This window comes from Cryptotermes secundus, unplaced genomic scaffold (assembly GCF_002891405.2).
Source record: "Cryptotermes secundus unplaced genomic scaffold, Csec_1.0 scaffold152, whole genome shotgun sequence".
Taxonomy (NCBI): domain Eukaryota; kingdom Metazoa; phylum Arthropoda; class Insecta; order Blattodea; family Kalotermitidae; genus Cryptotermes; species Cryptotermes secundus.
This window is the reverse complement of record NW_019720705.1, coordinates 16,602-28,395: the sequence shown is the minus strand read 5'-3', so window position 1 is coordinate 28,395 and position 11,794 is coordinate 16,602. Positions and strand designations below refer to the sequence as shown.

General features: G+C 40.7%; 1 protein-coding gene across 4 annotated transcripts in view; it reads right to left on the bottom strand.

Moving 5' to 3' along the window:
• Positions 1–11,794, bottom strand: part of LOC111871536 (pancreatic triacylglycerol lipase) — a 92,267-nt gene that overhangs the window by 79,656 nt on the left and 817 nt on the right. The gene's annotated exons all lie outside the window — the stretch shown is intronic.

Below are 11,794 nucleotides of genomic sequence, written 5' to 3'. Positions count from 1 at the left end.
TAACTTCTAACAAACAGGGGCAAATACCGAGACAGCGTTATAAAAGACAGGAAACCCCAAGCTAATCCCTGCAGTTTTGGGGATAAACACGTTCACAGAACATGCGGCAAGCATATCAAAGAAGCTGCGTCGAAGCGAGAAAAATAAAAATAATTAATTTACGTTTATACAACATTACTGTACATAAAAAATCACAGCATGTAATAAAGAATAAACAAGCTTCATCTTATTTAATCAGTGCAGTGGCTGAGAATAAAATACAAGCATATGAAACACGGTAACTGGGATAAAATAAAACGAATAAAATTCGACAATTAATTTCTTACAATAGGTAAAATTTCGCGTCACACCTTTCACCTTGTGACGGCACACCGGTTGCGGAACACTGGTCTAGATAATGTGGGAACCTCAACGTCTCGCAACCCTATGGGCCTTCATGGCCTGGTACAGGGATAGCTTTACTTTACTTTACTTAATTTACTTACTTTTACTGAAAATCACACCATAAAGATGTATGCAGGTGAAGGTGAAGATTAACTCGTATTAAATGTGACGGTTCCGTCGATTCAACGCAGTTTACTGTTAAGTAAATTACGTAACTTCGATGTAACTGTATACTACGTTTTGTCGAAGGAACTACCACATTTAATATCTTGCAGAGTAACATTTTGTATGCATTTCCATTCGCTATTATGCGACCTACATGTCTCGCTAATATCTTAAATGTGACAGGTTCACAGATCGTCGTAATAGTGCTAGTGGTTTACATTTGTAGCGTGATTCGAACATTCATATTAGATACTTTCGCTGGCACTGACATTATCCAATGTTAATGTGCCAGCCTAAATAATGAAGCTCAAGGACGAACAATTTAATTTCACTAACAAACACAGCAGCAGGATGTCCGTACTTTCTCCATCCTTCTTAATATTACTATTGGCCAACAGGTAGCCGGCAGCTCTCTACGTTACAAAATTATTTCATCTGCAAGTTTCATGTATTCTAGATAGAGGTATTGCAGAGCTCTCGAGAGTATAATGGGAGTAAATCAGGGGTGGGTATAACTTTCTTCCTATACATCGAGTGGAACTCATATTTTGCAATCCGAAAATAAGGGAATTACTGTTTAATTATTATACCGTAATTTCGCTGTTCGGAGGTTACAGTAGCCNCCAACCTGTGGTCCGCGGACCCCTGGGGGTCCGCGAGTAATTCAAAAGGGGTCCGCGGGATAGTTTATTTTCATTAAACTTTATCTTATAATGTTCCTCACACCTGGGATATTTGCAATGTATATCTCTGGCTCTTGAGGCCCATGGTTGAAGTAAAATTTAACGGGACTGTTGGCACCGTAACGGTACCTTCCCTTTGTAAAGCAGAGGTGAATAACCAACGATTTGTGTAGCTTTTTCTAAGGACACTTTCTTTTGGTCGGCCTGTTGCATCTCAGAGCCGTGTTTCAGGGTGGACTGTTGTCCTCCTTACCTGCTGTGTGACCATTCTCGCCCTCCCCCACAAAATCCATCCCTCTTTGGCTAGAAATGAAGCTGGGACCATTGACCACGTTTCTTATTCATTTCAATGGCACAGCGAACAACCCGTGTGTCTTTAGTTTTTGTGCAGTGGATTTTTATAATATTATACAAGTGTGTTTTTCTGCTCTTGTTCAAATAATTGAGTTCACAATGAAACTTCTGATTTTCAGTTTGTTCTCGATCTTATTTAGATATGGATCGGTGGTTAAAGTGTGGATCGTTGATTAGGTGAGTGTTAAATTCATAATATTAGGCCTAATTGACATGTTCGTGTTCTTCCGAATAAGGTCCATTTATAACAGTATTTTATTGTCATAAATGACATTTAGTGTTGTAAAATTGTAAGTTACTGTTTCACTTTTATGCTATGTAAAATATAAAAAATTTCCATTTGGGTTTTATGGGCACCGTGATCAATTAACATTCAGTAGAGGGGGGTCCGCTGCATCAGAAAGGTTGGGAAACACTGGTCTAAGGTATGAATGTTCGGTGTGTGTATGTGTTTTCGTGTGTTTAGTTAGATGTCTTGCGATGAGCTAATCACTTGTCCAAGGAGTCGTACTGTCTGTGAAAAATGAATACGAAAATGAATAAGAGACCAGGGCCCTGAATGGGCTGGAAGAGCCATTAAAAAAGGCCCTGTTCACTATAAGAAATAGGCTGATACTTAACACAAGAATTCTCATGACTCAAGCGTACTCCTGTCTTTAGGTGTCTGATTTCTTTGAACTGAAAATATTGGTGCAAAAATATTTTGCGTACTTTTCTTCTATATGAGTGACCTTTGACTATACTACCTTGGAAACAACATCTGTTGTTTTTCCGTAGACCATTGTCTGTCGCCGATTATACAAGCTAGGACAAGTTGTGTAAGCAACTCGTCAGTAGTAAGTCTACTATTATTTTCCTGAAGATACTACCTATTCATTTTCATTCTTGGAAGTGCTGTCCACAAACAACTGAAATTTAATGAAAATTGTTACAACCATCTTCAAGAAAATCGCAATTATGTTACTTGGAGCCCATATGAAGTTCCCATATTCTTGGAGCTAGAATGTTCATATTCACCAAACGCCAGTCTACAGTGGATGAATTTATAATTACTCAATATGATTATATGGCCATTTATGCGCTAGCGAGGGATACAACTGTACCTACAGAGAAACAGAGACGGTATTCTAAAAAACTCTCGTTTTCAGCGGTGGTAGAAACACGTAAACCTGGCAAATTCTCAAGATCCATTTCATACCATCAGATTATATTAAGTTTTCTATTCAAGGGGCTGAAATAAAAATTTAGGTATTGATTTTCATCAACATCACAATTATCCTAATTTCCATAATTTGAAAATAAGAATAAAAGTACGCTTATGAAGTCACCTGCCGATCACAGTGGTCTCGCGGTCTAAGGCATGCACCGTCTTCGCCCGCTCGAAGACTAGAATCGTGGGTTCGAATCCCACTCTAGGCATGGATGTCTGTGTACGTTTATTCTGTGTTCGAGTTGTCCTGTGTGTAAGCAGCGGCCTTGCGACGGGCTGATTCCCTGTCCAAGGATTCCTACCGTCTGTGTAAAAGATCAAGAAACTGAGAGAGCGGCCAAGATCCAACAATGGGCTGTAGACAGGCAGGCTGACGGAAGGACGGACAGACAGACAGACAGACAGACAGGTAGACTGATAGAGAAGGAGAAAATAAATACGAGTATCTCCAGGAGCTACCACTTTTCTCTCCAGAAAGGCTATAAGCCAAATTCCGACCTCTCATTAACTCGTGTTAGTTCTGTGTGTGTGTGTTTGTGTACGTGTGAGTGTGTGCGTGTGTGTGTGTGTGTGTGTGTGGGGGGGGAACCTGACGTAAACTTTATATATAAAATACAGAAAGCATATTTACACAAGCCGATATTTTATTTTAATGTCTTCTCTATCCATCCAGAAGTTTTAATTTAATTCACAGTTATATTTTCCTATTTATATGAACGGACTCTTGTTCCCTGTCTCTTGAATGCCTGTCGTCACATTCCATACATTCTACGACATTCTGACTCCAAGGGACGAACACAATTTGTTATCATAATATAACATAGATGGATTGTTCAGACCTACATCCCAAACAATTTATCCTACTAAATTGTACCCAGAAACTGGTTCGAGCGGTAAAGCTTCTGTCTTGAACAGACCATCGACTACTCTGACCCATATCCTACGTTATTTACCTCAGCCATTCCAGACAAACATCGAAATTGTACATCAAACGCTTCCTTCCACATCCTTCACTAACCATCCTCTCAATGATAGCTGTATAGTACTCGCATCAGCTACTAACTAACTAACTAACTTACTAACTTAATGATGCCGAGTCCTTCTTGAGAAGCCACCAGTTGTGCAGCTACTCAAGAATTTCCCAGCATTTTATAGAACCCAAAACTTCTTTACCCTATTCACAAGAGTCCTCCTCTGCTTCCTATCCTAAGCCAGATCGATCAAGTCCATATTACACTAACCTATCATTCTATGGCCCATTTTAACACTGTCCATCCACCTATGTCTTGGTCTTCCTAGTGGTCTCTTTTCTTCCCACCAATATCCTATATGCATTCCTCTTCTCCCACCAAATTAGTGCTACATACCCTGCCCATCTCATTCTCCTTGGCTTGATCATTCTGCTTATATTTGGCGAAGAGTACAAGTAATGAAGCTCCTCTTAATGCAGAGTTCTCTAATCTCCCGTCACATCATCTCTCTTCGGTCCACATATTAGTCTCAGCGCCCTGTTCTTAAACAGCCTAAATATGCTGTTATTCCCTTAATGTCAGAAACCAAGTTTTACACCAATGCAGAACCACAGGCAAAATTATGAATTTGTATATTCTAATTATTATGTTTTTAGGCAGCAGAGGAGAAGACAAAAGGTTCTGGACTGAATGGTAGCAAGCATTACTCGAGTTCAATCTCCTCTTAATTTCCTCCTGATTTAGGTTTTGATTTGTTATCGTCGTTCCCAAATATCTGAACTGAGAAACATTTTCAGAACATCTGTTACCTGTCTTTATGTCATGATTTTCCACTTAATTTTTCTGATGACACAGCAACATATACTTAGTTTTCTCTGTCTACTTCTAGACTAACCTCCTCACTAACGTCAATTAAACTTCTGGGTTATTCTTTATGATACCTATGTTATCTCCCAGTAGATTCACATCATCAGCATAGACCAGCAATTGATGTGTCCCATTTAATTTCACTCTCACCTGGATCTCCTGGACCGTCTTAATGGTACATTATAAAGCGAAGTTGAAAAGCAGTGGCGATAAAGCATCTCCTTGGTTTAGATCATTCTGCATAGGAAAATAATCAGACAACTGTTTACCTATACGGATTTCAATATACGTTTCTTTTAAACTAGTTTTATGGGTACCCCAAACTCCATGATAATATCACATAGTACTTCCTTCCTAACTGAATCTTAGGCTTTCTTGAAGTCTACGAATAGTGATGTACTACCGCAAAGTGCTCCAGTTTCTTTCTCCAGCATCTGACGAATGCAAAAGATTTGATCTGTAGTTGCTCTCTTAGGTTGAAGCCCACACTGATTATCCCCAATTATTTAATCTATATATGGCCTTAAACTTGACAGAAGAATATTGGGTAAAATTGTGTATGAAGTTGACAGCAGTGATATCCCACGAAAAATTACTACAATCAGTTTATCGCTCTTCTGGTGAACTGGTATAATAATAGACTCCTTCCATTGATCAGGAAATCAGGCAGATGAATCCAGATCATTGAACTAAGACTTAATGAAGAATTATAATTTGAAAAAAGTACTGCATTTCTTGTTTGAAGGTGTAGGCCCTATAGAGCAATGTTTCTCAACCGCCGGGCCCTGGCATCATTATATGGGGCCCTCGTCTTATAAAAAAGGGATTTACCGGGCCGCGATCTCATAAAGGTTGAGAACCACTGCTACAGAGTATTTCTTGCGTTTGTACGGGCCTATTTTTTACATTAGATTCAAGTTTGTTTTAAATTTATTTATTGCCTTCATTTTCTTTGGCAGAAATGAGTGCTCGAAATGTAGACAGCCCGTATACCACGTGAAGCATCACGTTTGGCTACAGCACATTACAGTGACAGCAACCTCACCGTTACTTTAGAAACTGATAGATTTACATGAAATATCACACTTACAGGAAGAAACAACAGCAAAATATTCATGATAATCACTAATTATCTAGAGGAAGGCAGACTTACATGGGAAATAGCATTTATCGGACTGAGTCATTCTATGCACGAATTAACCTAGATTGAGAACAAACTGCGTCACAGAATTCACAGCCTACATAAATAGCATCCCGTAACAAATAAGATACTTCGTGGTGTATTAAACTATTTGATTTGTAAGTAATTGCTACAAGCTGATTCGCTGAGAAAGCCACAAGCGCTAAGCAGACCATTAATATAGATTTTCTTTCAGTCTGATAAATAATTTCTGTTCGAAGAGCTTAGTGTGTCAGAGGAGGGGGGGGGGCGAACTGTTTTCAGTAGCCTACTAAATGTTACATTTCTAGATTAACAGGCTTGTTAATCCGGCCACCAACAAGACTTTCTACAAACATTCCTGCTAAACAGAACCAGTATCAACTGATTATTACTGATGTGGCTTGCAAATACCACTGAAAACCTATATTCATATTTGCCGAAAATTATCATAAAAGTTGACACTGTTAAAGCGAGAGTTTAATAATCCTTGTGAATATAATGAGATTAGATAATATAAATGGTAGGCGATGTGTTTTAAATAAATATAATGGCAATAGCCTATGCTATAGGCTGTATAAAGACGAATAATAAAAACACTTATTTTCATTTGAATTCATTACATAATAATATGCATATGTGGGAAATATATTTATGGGCTCTTGTGAAGAGAAAATTTCTGTTCCATAAAATGCTGGAATTTCTTGATTAGCTCTGGAGTAATAGCTTCTTGAGAAAGACTGTTCCATGATCTTTTTTTTATTGCTACTGGGGTGGGATTAAATCCCTTGTACTGTGGCCACTTCTGGCCTATTGTACCAGCCCCAGATGATAGGTGAGGGTGATTGTGGAGCAATTGGTGGAATGAAGATTGGCAGGGGAAACCGAAGTACTCGGAGAAAACCTGCCCCAGCGCCACTTTGTCCACCACAAATCCCACTTGACCAGACCCCGGATCGAACCCGGGCCGTCGTGGTGGGAAGCCAGCGACTAACCGCTTGAGCTATGGCGCGGTCGTATTTCCATGACCTTACTTGAGAAATGTACTCATATATATGCAAGTAATATGAGAAGCTTCCCTACTCCGCGACCAGAAAAGTGCATGTCAAGCACGAAGCCCCGGATTTGGAGACCTAACTAACAAACTAACTCCATGAAGCTGAGTCCTTGAGAAACCTCAAGTCATACAGCCACTCAAGAATTTCCGAACATTTACGGAAACCAAAAGTTCAATATCGTGTTCACAAGAGTCCTCCACTGGTCCATATCCTGAGCCACATGAATCAAGTCCATACCACCCAATCCTATTTCTCTAAGATTAATTTTAATATTATTCTCCCACCTGCGTTTAAGCCTCCCTTGTAGTCTCTTTCCTTCTGCCTCTTCCACCAAAATCGTATATGCATTCCTCTTCTCTTTTGTATGTGCTACATGAACTGCCCACCTCAACCTCCTTGACCTGATCACTATAATTTTATTTGGTGAAAAGCACAAGTTATGACGCTCCTCAATATGCAGTTTTCTCCATTCTCCTCATCAATGTGTTCTCAGATACCCTCAGTCTACGTTCCTCCCTTGATGTCAGAGACAAAGTATTACACCCACATAACAGTGCGGGCAAAATAATAGTTTTATATTTTCATTTTTAAGTTCTTAAACAGCAGATGAGAAGAAATTTAGGAGGCAAACAGGACTATCGCACAAATCAAGAGGAAGCGATATATGAGTAAGATGAAATGGCGCAACGATGATTAGAAAAGGGAAACCAAAGAAACATGGAGAGACTTTCGATCCTGTGTCATTTTGTCCATTGCGAATCGTACTTGAATTCGCCTGGAATATAGGACTATAATTTATCGTATTTACCTTCTTTTCATTGACGCGCCGTTTGGGAAAAACAGGATAGAACGACGTATGTACGTGTGGGTTTATAAGGTTAACCTTCTGCATAACTTTGAGTCCAAACGTTCAGCGTAGGTAATTTTTAGGGGACTAAAAAAATCCGTCGCCTGTAGTCCGCAAGCGAACTATACCGACCGAGCGACCGTCGCTTGTCGGCGAAGTTAGTGCCAAATTTAGTGGATATAGGGTGTCGAGTGGTCAGCGCAACGGATCCCCATGGCCGTTAATCTCGGTTTTCTAGACCGGAGCCGCTATTTCCTTGAAAGAGCACCACAATTATCCTCATGAGGCTGAGTGGACCCCGTTCCAGACCCACTACTTCTCAGAAAATCTGGCAGCGCCTGAAATCGAACCCGGACCTCTGGATCTGTAGCCAGGAACTCTGACCACTAGACCATGGTGGCGGATCAAATTCTAGGGGAACGTCTCTTCAATTTATTATCACCTAAATGCGTGATTCTTTCTGTAAAAAATCTCAATACATTTAGGTTTCCTTGTAATAATTGCAGCTGTATATTTTAACTGCAGTGTAAAATAAGAGACACAGAGCAGCTGGTTCTCCGATTCAGGAAAATGTCGAGGACGACCGGTTTAAATAGCGAGAGGAGTGTAAGAAGTGTAACATGTGATTATTTTTTATTGGGGTGTGACTTCATGCACTGCAATCTGGTATAATTTGACCGATATTTCAGAAGAACATGATCCGTGCATTTTCATGGCAGCAACGTTCCTCCGAAATCTCGAAAAAAAATAACAGTTTACACGGCCTCACATCCCAGGAGACACCAATCTTCATATTCACTGCCATAAGAACCTCAGATCTCACTGTGAGGTACTTATATTTAGATTCGACATGGCTGGTACGGATACCTCTTTAAGACGAAATGGAGACAATTGCAGATAAATGTAATCAATTTTACAAGCAGAACGAACTGATGAGAAAACACTCATTCTAAAACTTGTGACTTACTGGAACGAAAGTATTCATTGTCATACCAGGACTGAAACTTCTATTATGTATATATACAATATAATAATAATATAGATATTGATTCCAGTGGTCTAATCCGTGGAGTGTATAGACTAACGTAAATAATAGTCAACGATTCCTAGGAAACGAATTCAGAAATTAAATTTTAAATATCAGATGACAAACCTCATGAAACTGTGTGCATAATATGACTGATACCAGGAGAGGTGCCGATCATACGGTCGGACCGCTTCTTGTAGCTTAATGTTTCAGCAACCTTTTGCAAAAACTAGTTAACTTTGTTATATAAAATACGTATCTTAACTTCGACAGTTTATAGGGGTCAGATTCACGATCCAGCTGCACCACTCGTAACCCACCGGACTGTGGTTGGATCTTAGCGCTGTTCTGGACGTCAAGAAGAAACATTTAAAAAATGTCCTGCCGAGAATGTAACAACACCCAGCATATCCATAATCCGTTGTTACGTTATGATTCAGTCCTTCATTCTGGTGATAAGACACGATTTCTTTCTACTCCCAAGTCCTCAGCTGCTATCTTCAGAAGTAATTCTATACTGTATGTAAACTAGAACTACAGAGCCCAATGAATATTATATTTTCATTCAAGTATGATTTCGGGCTAATATTTACCAAAAAATAAAGTTAAGGTAAATGTTTCCCTGTGCTTAAGATTTATGTTGTGCATGCGTAGAGGGGAGTGGCGCTATAGCTTCACGTGTACTTAACCTCGGCACTAGATGGAAGGACGTGATCAGCCTCACACCCAAACCGCTTTACACACGGGAAAAGAGCCCCGGTACCCACTGGACTGAAAGCTGGGTAGACCCCCAAATCAGTCTGGACGCCGTGGAGAAGGGAATATATCCTTCCCCTGCCGCGAAGCTAGCCCCGATTTTTCGGGCGTCCTACCAGTAGCCTGTCACTATACCGACTGAGCTATCCCGGCTTTTACACTTTACTGTGCGACAATATACGACTTAGGCCCGCGCCACTTCGGCGGCCCGGGTTCGATCCCGGGTCTGGTCAAGTGGGATTTGTGGTGGACAAAGTGGCGCTGGGGCAGGTTTTCTTCTAGCACTTCGGTTTCCCCTACCAATCATCATTCCACCAATTGCTCCACAATCACCCTCACCTATCATCTGGGGCTGGTACAATAGGCCAGAAGTGGCCGCAATACAAGGGACTTAGTCCCACCCCACTAGCAGTAAAAAAAATATATATATATGACTTAGGGGAATTGCATAACACCTCTTCATCCTGGTATGAGCTTCATTGCTTTTGCCTCCCACTAACTGCCAAGGGGTAAGAACTGAAACACGAATTTTGAAAAGGCAGCACACATAAGNAAACGTCGGTTAACACCACATATACACGGTGCCAAATCCCAGAAGACTGCTTTCTTCATAGTCACCGCCGTGAAAGCCTCAAATCTTACACATAAGGCTTGATTCCTTTGTGTACCCAAAGATAGGAAAACAGTGACTACAGAGATGACGGCGGCGAAGATACATACTACTTCAGTAGAATCGGAACGCTGGTGGCATCTTTTACATTGACCTATTAAATTTATGATTTTACCAGAGAACAGAACGGAAAATGTTCCACTACTTTCGGTCGTCACAGACAGGACACCTTCTGTACGAAAGGCTAGTGCATTATTCTAAGTCAATTTGGCTCTTCACTTCCCAGAGGCAATCTGAGTCGATTATTCTTAAAGTTTGTCTTTTAGCACGTCACTGAATGAGTAGGCCTAACTTATGTATGCTGCACGTGTTACGTTTTCGTTCCGGAAGTAACTGTACTGCCATAGGCCACAGTTGTGTCGTAGCTCTGGTAGCATCCAGTAATGGCGCTTAGGTTACACCTGTTACCAAGGTAGAAATTTTTCCGTGGCCCCCATGTTATTATTTTGCCTTCCACAAAAGAATTATCCGAGCAAGAATGCTGGATCATCTCGAAGATTCATCACCATAACGATACATATTAAGCAGCACTAGCGTCGCTCCCAATTCTCAGGTCTTTTCGTGTTTATGTTGTTACAAGAGATTGCTGGGAATTGAATAATATATAATAATGTCCACGCCGGATTTCTTGAAGACTGAGCAACTGATTCAAGAGTTTAAAAGTGAGGTCACACGCACTCAGCGTGGTCATCTCATAACAAGGACTTCTGTCTTATAGGATAAAACGCTGTGTATTCCGGTGAAAACTCAATAGATGTTTCGGAGGAAGATATCGATCCATCTTCAGCTTCAAAGGATAAGCCAAGCAAGAAACCAAAAGGCGGCAGACAGCAAGTACAATTCAGCTTCATGAAGGCTTCATGCTTGGTTAACTTTCCGACCCTGAAGATGGAGTTGATATATTTTTCAGAGACTCTGGTTTATTTTCACAGAGCTACACGGTGTTATATCCAAGAAGAGAGAACTCATCACTGTGAGAACCTAAAATCCTCATAAGCATAATTTCTTTCCTTATGTAAAACAAACTAATGATAATAATAACAATAAGTAAAGAAGTAAAGGTATCCGTGTAACAGGCCGTGGAAGCCCATAGGGTTGTGAGACGTCGAGGCTCCCACATTTTCTCTAGACACTGACAGATGGCGGTAAGGTTGTCAGCCTTAAGGCCCGGCCGCCCTTTACCCCCAAGAACATTCCAAAAATATTTTTGGTACTCATTTTTGTTAGAGGCTGAGTCGACCCCAGGGCCATAGTGCGGCTGGAAGGATTAAGTAAATTGAAAAAATCAAATTGCCTCATCGGGATTCGATCCCACAACCTTCTGGCTTGTAGCATAGTGCCTCAACCAACTACTCTACCGCGTGCCCCTTAATAATAACAACAATAATATAAAATTAAAATTGTGTCTGTGTTCATAAACATCATGTCATGAAAACGCATGGGTGATTGCAGCACTAGACGGAAGCGAGTGATTAGTTTTTTACCCCAGCCACTTTGCCCCCTGAGGTAAGGACCCCCACTACCAACTGGACAGGCCCCACAGCTGGTATGAACGCCACGGAGACGAGAAATATCTCTAGCTCCTGCCGGAAATCGAAACCCAGCCGTCTAACCCGTAATCCTTTGCTATATCGACTGAGCTA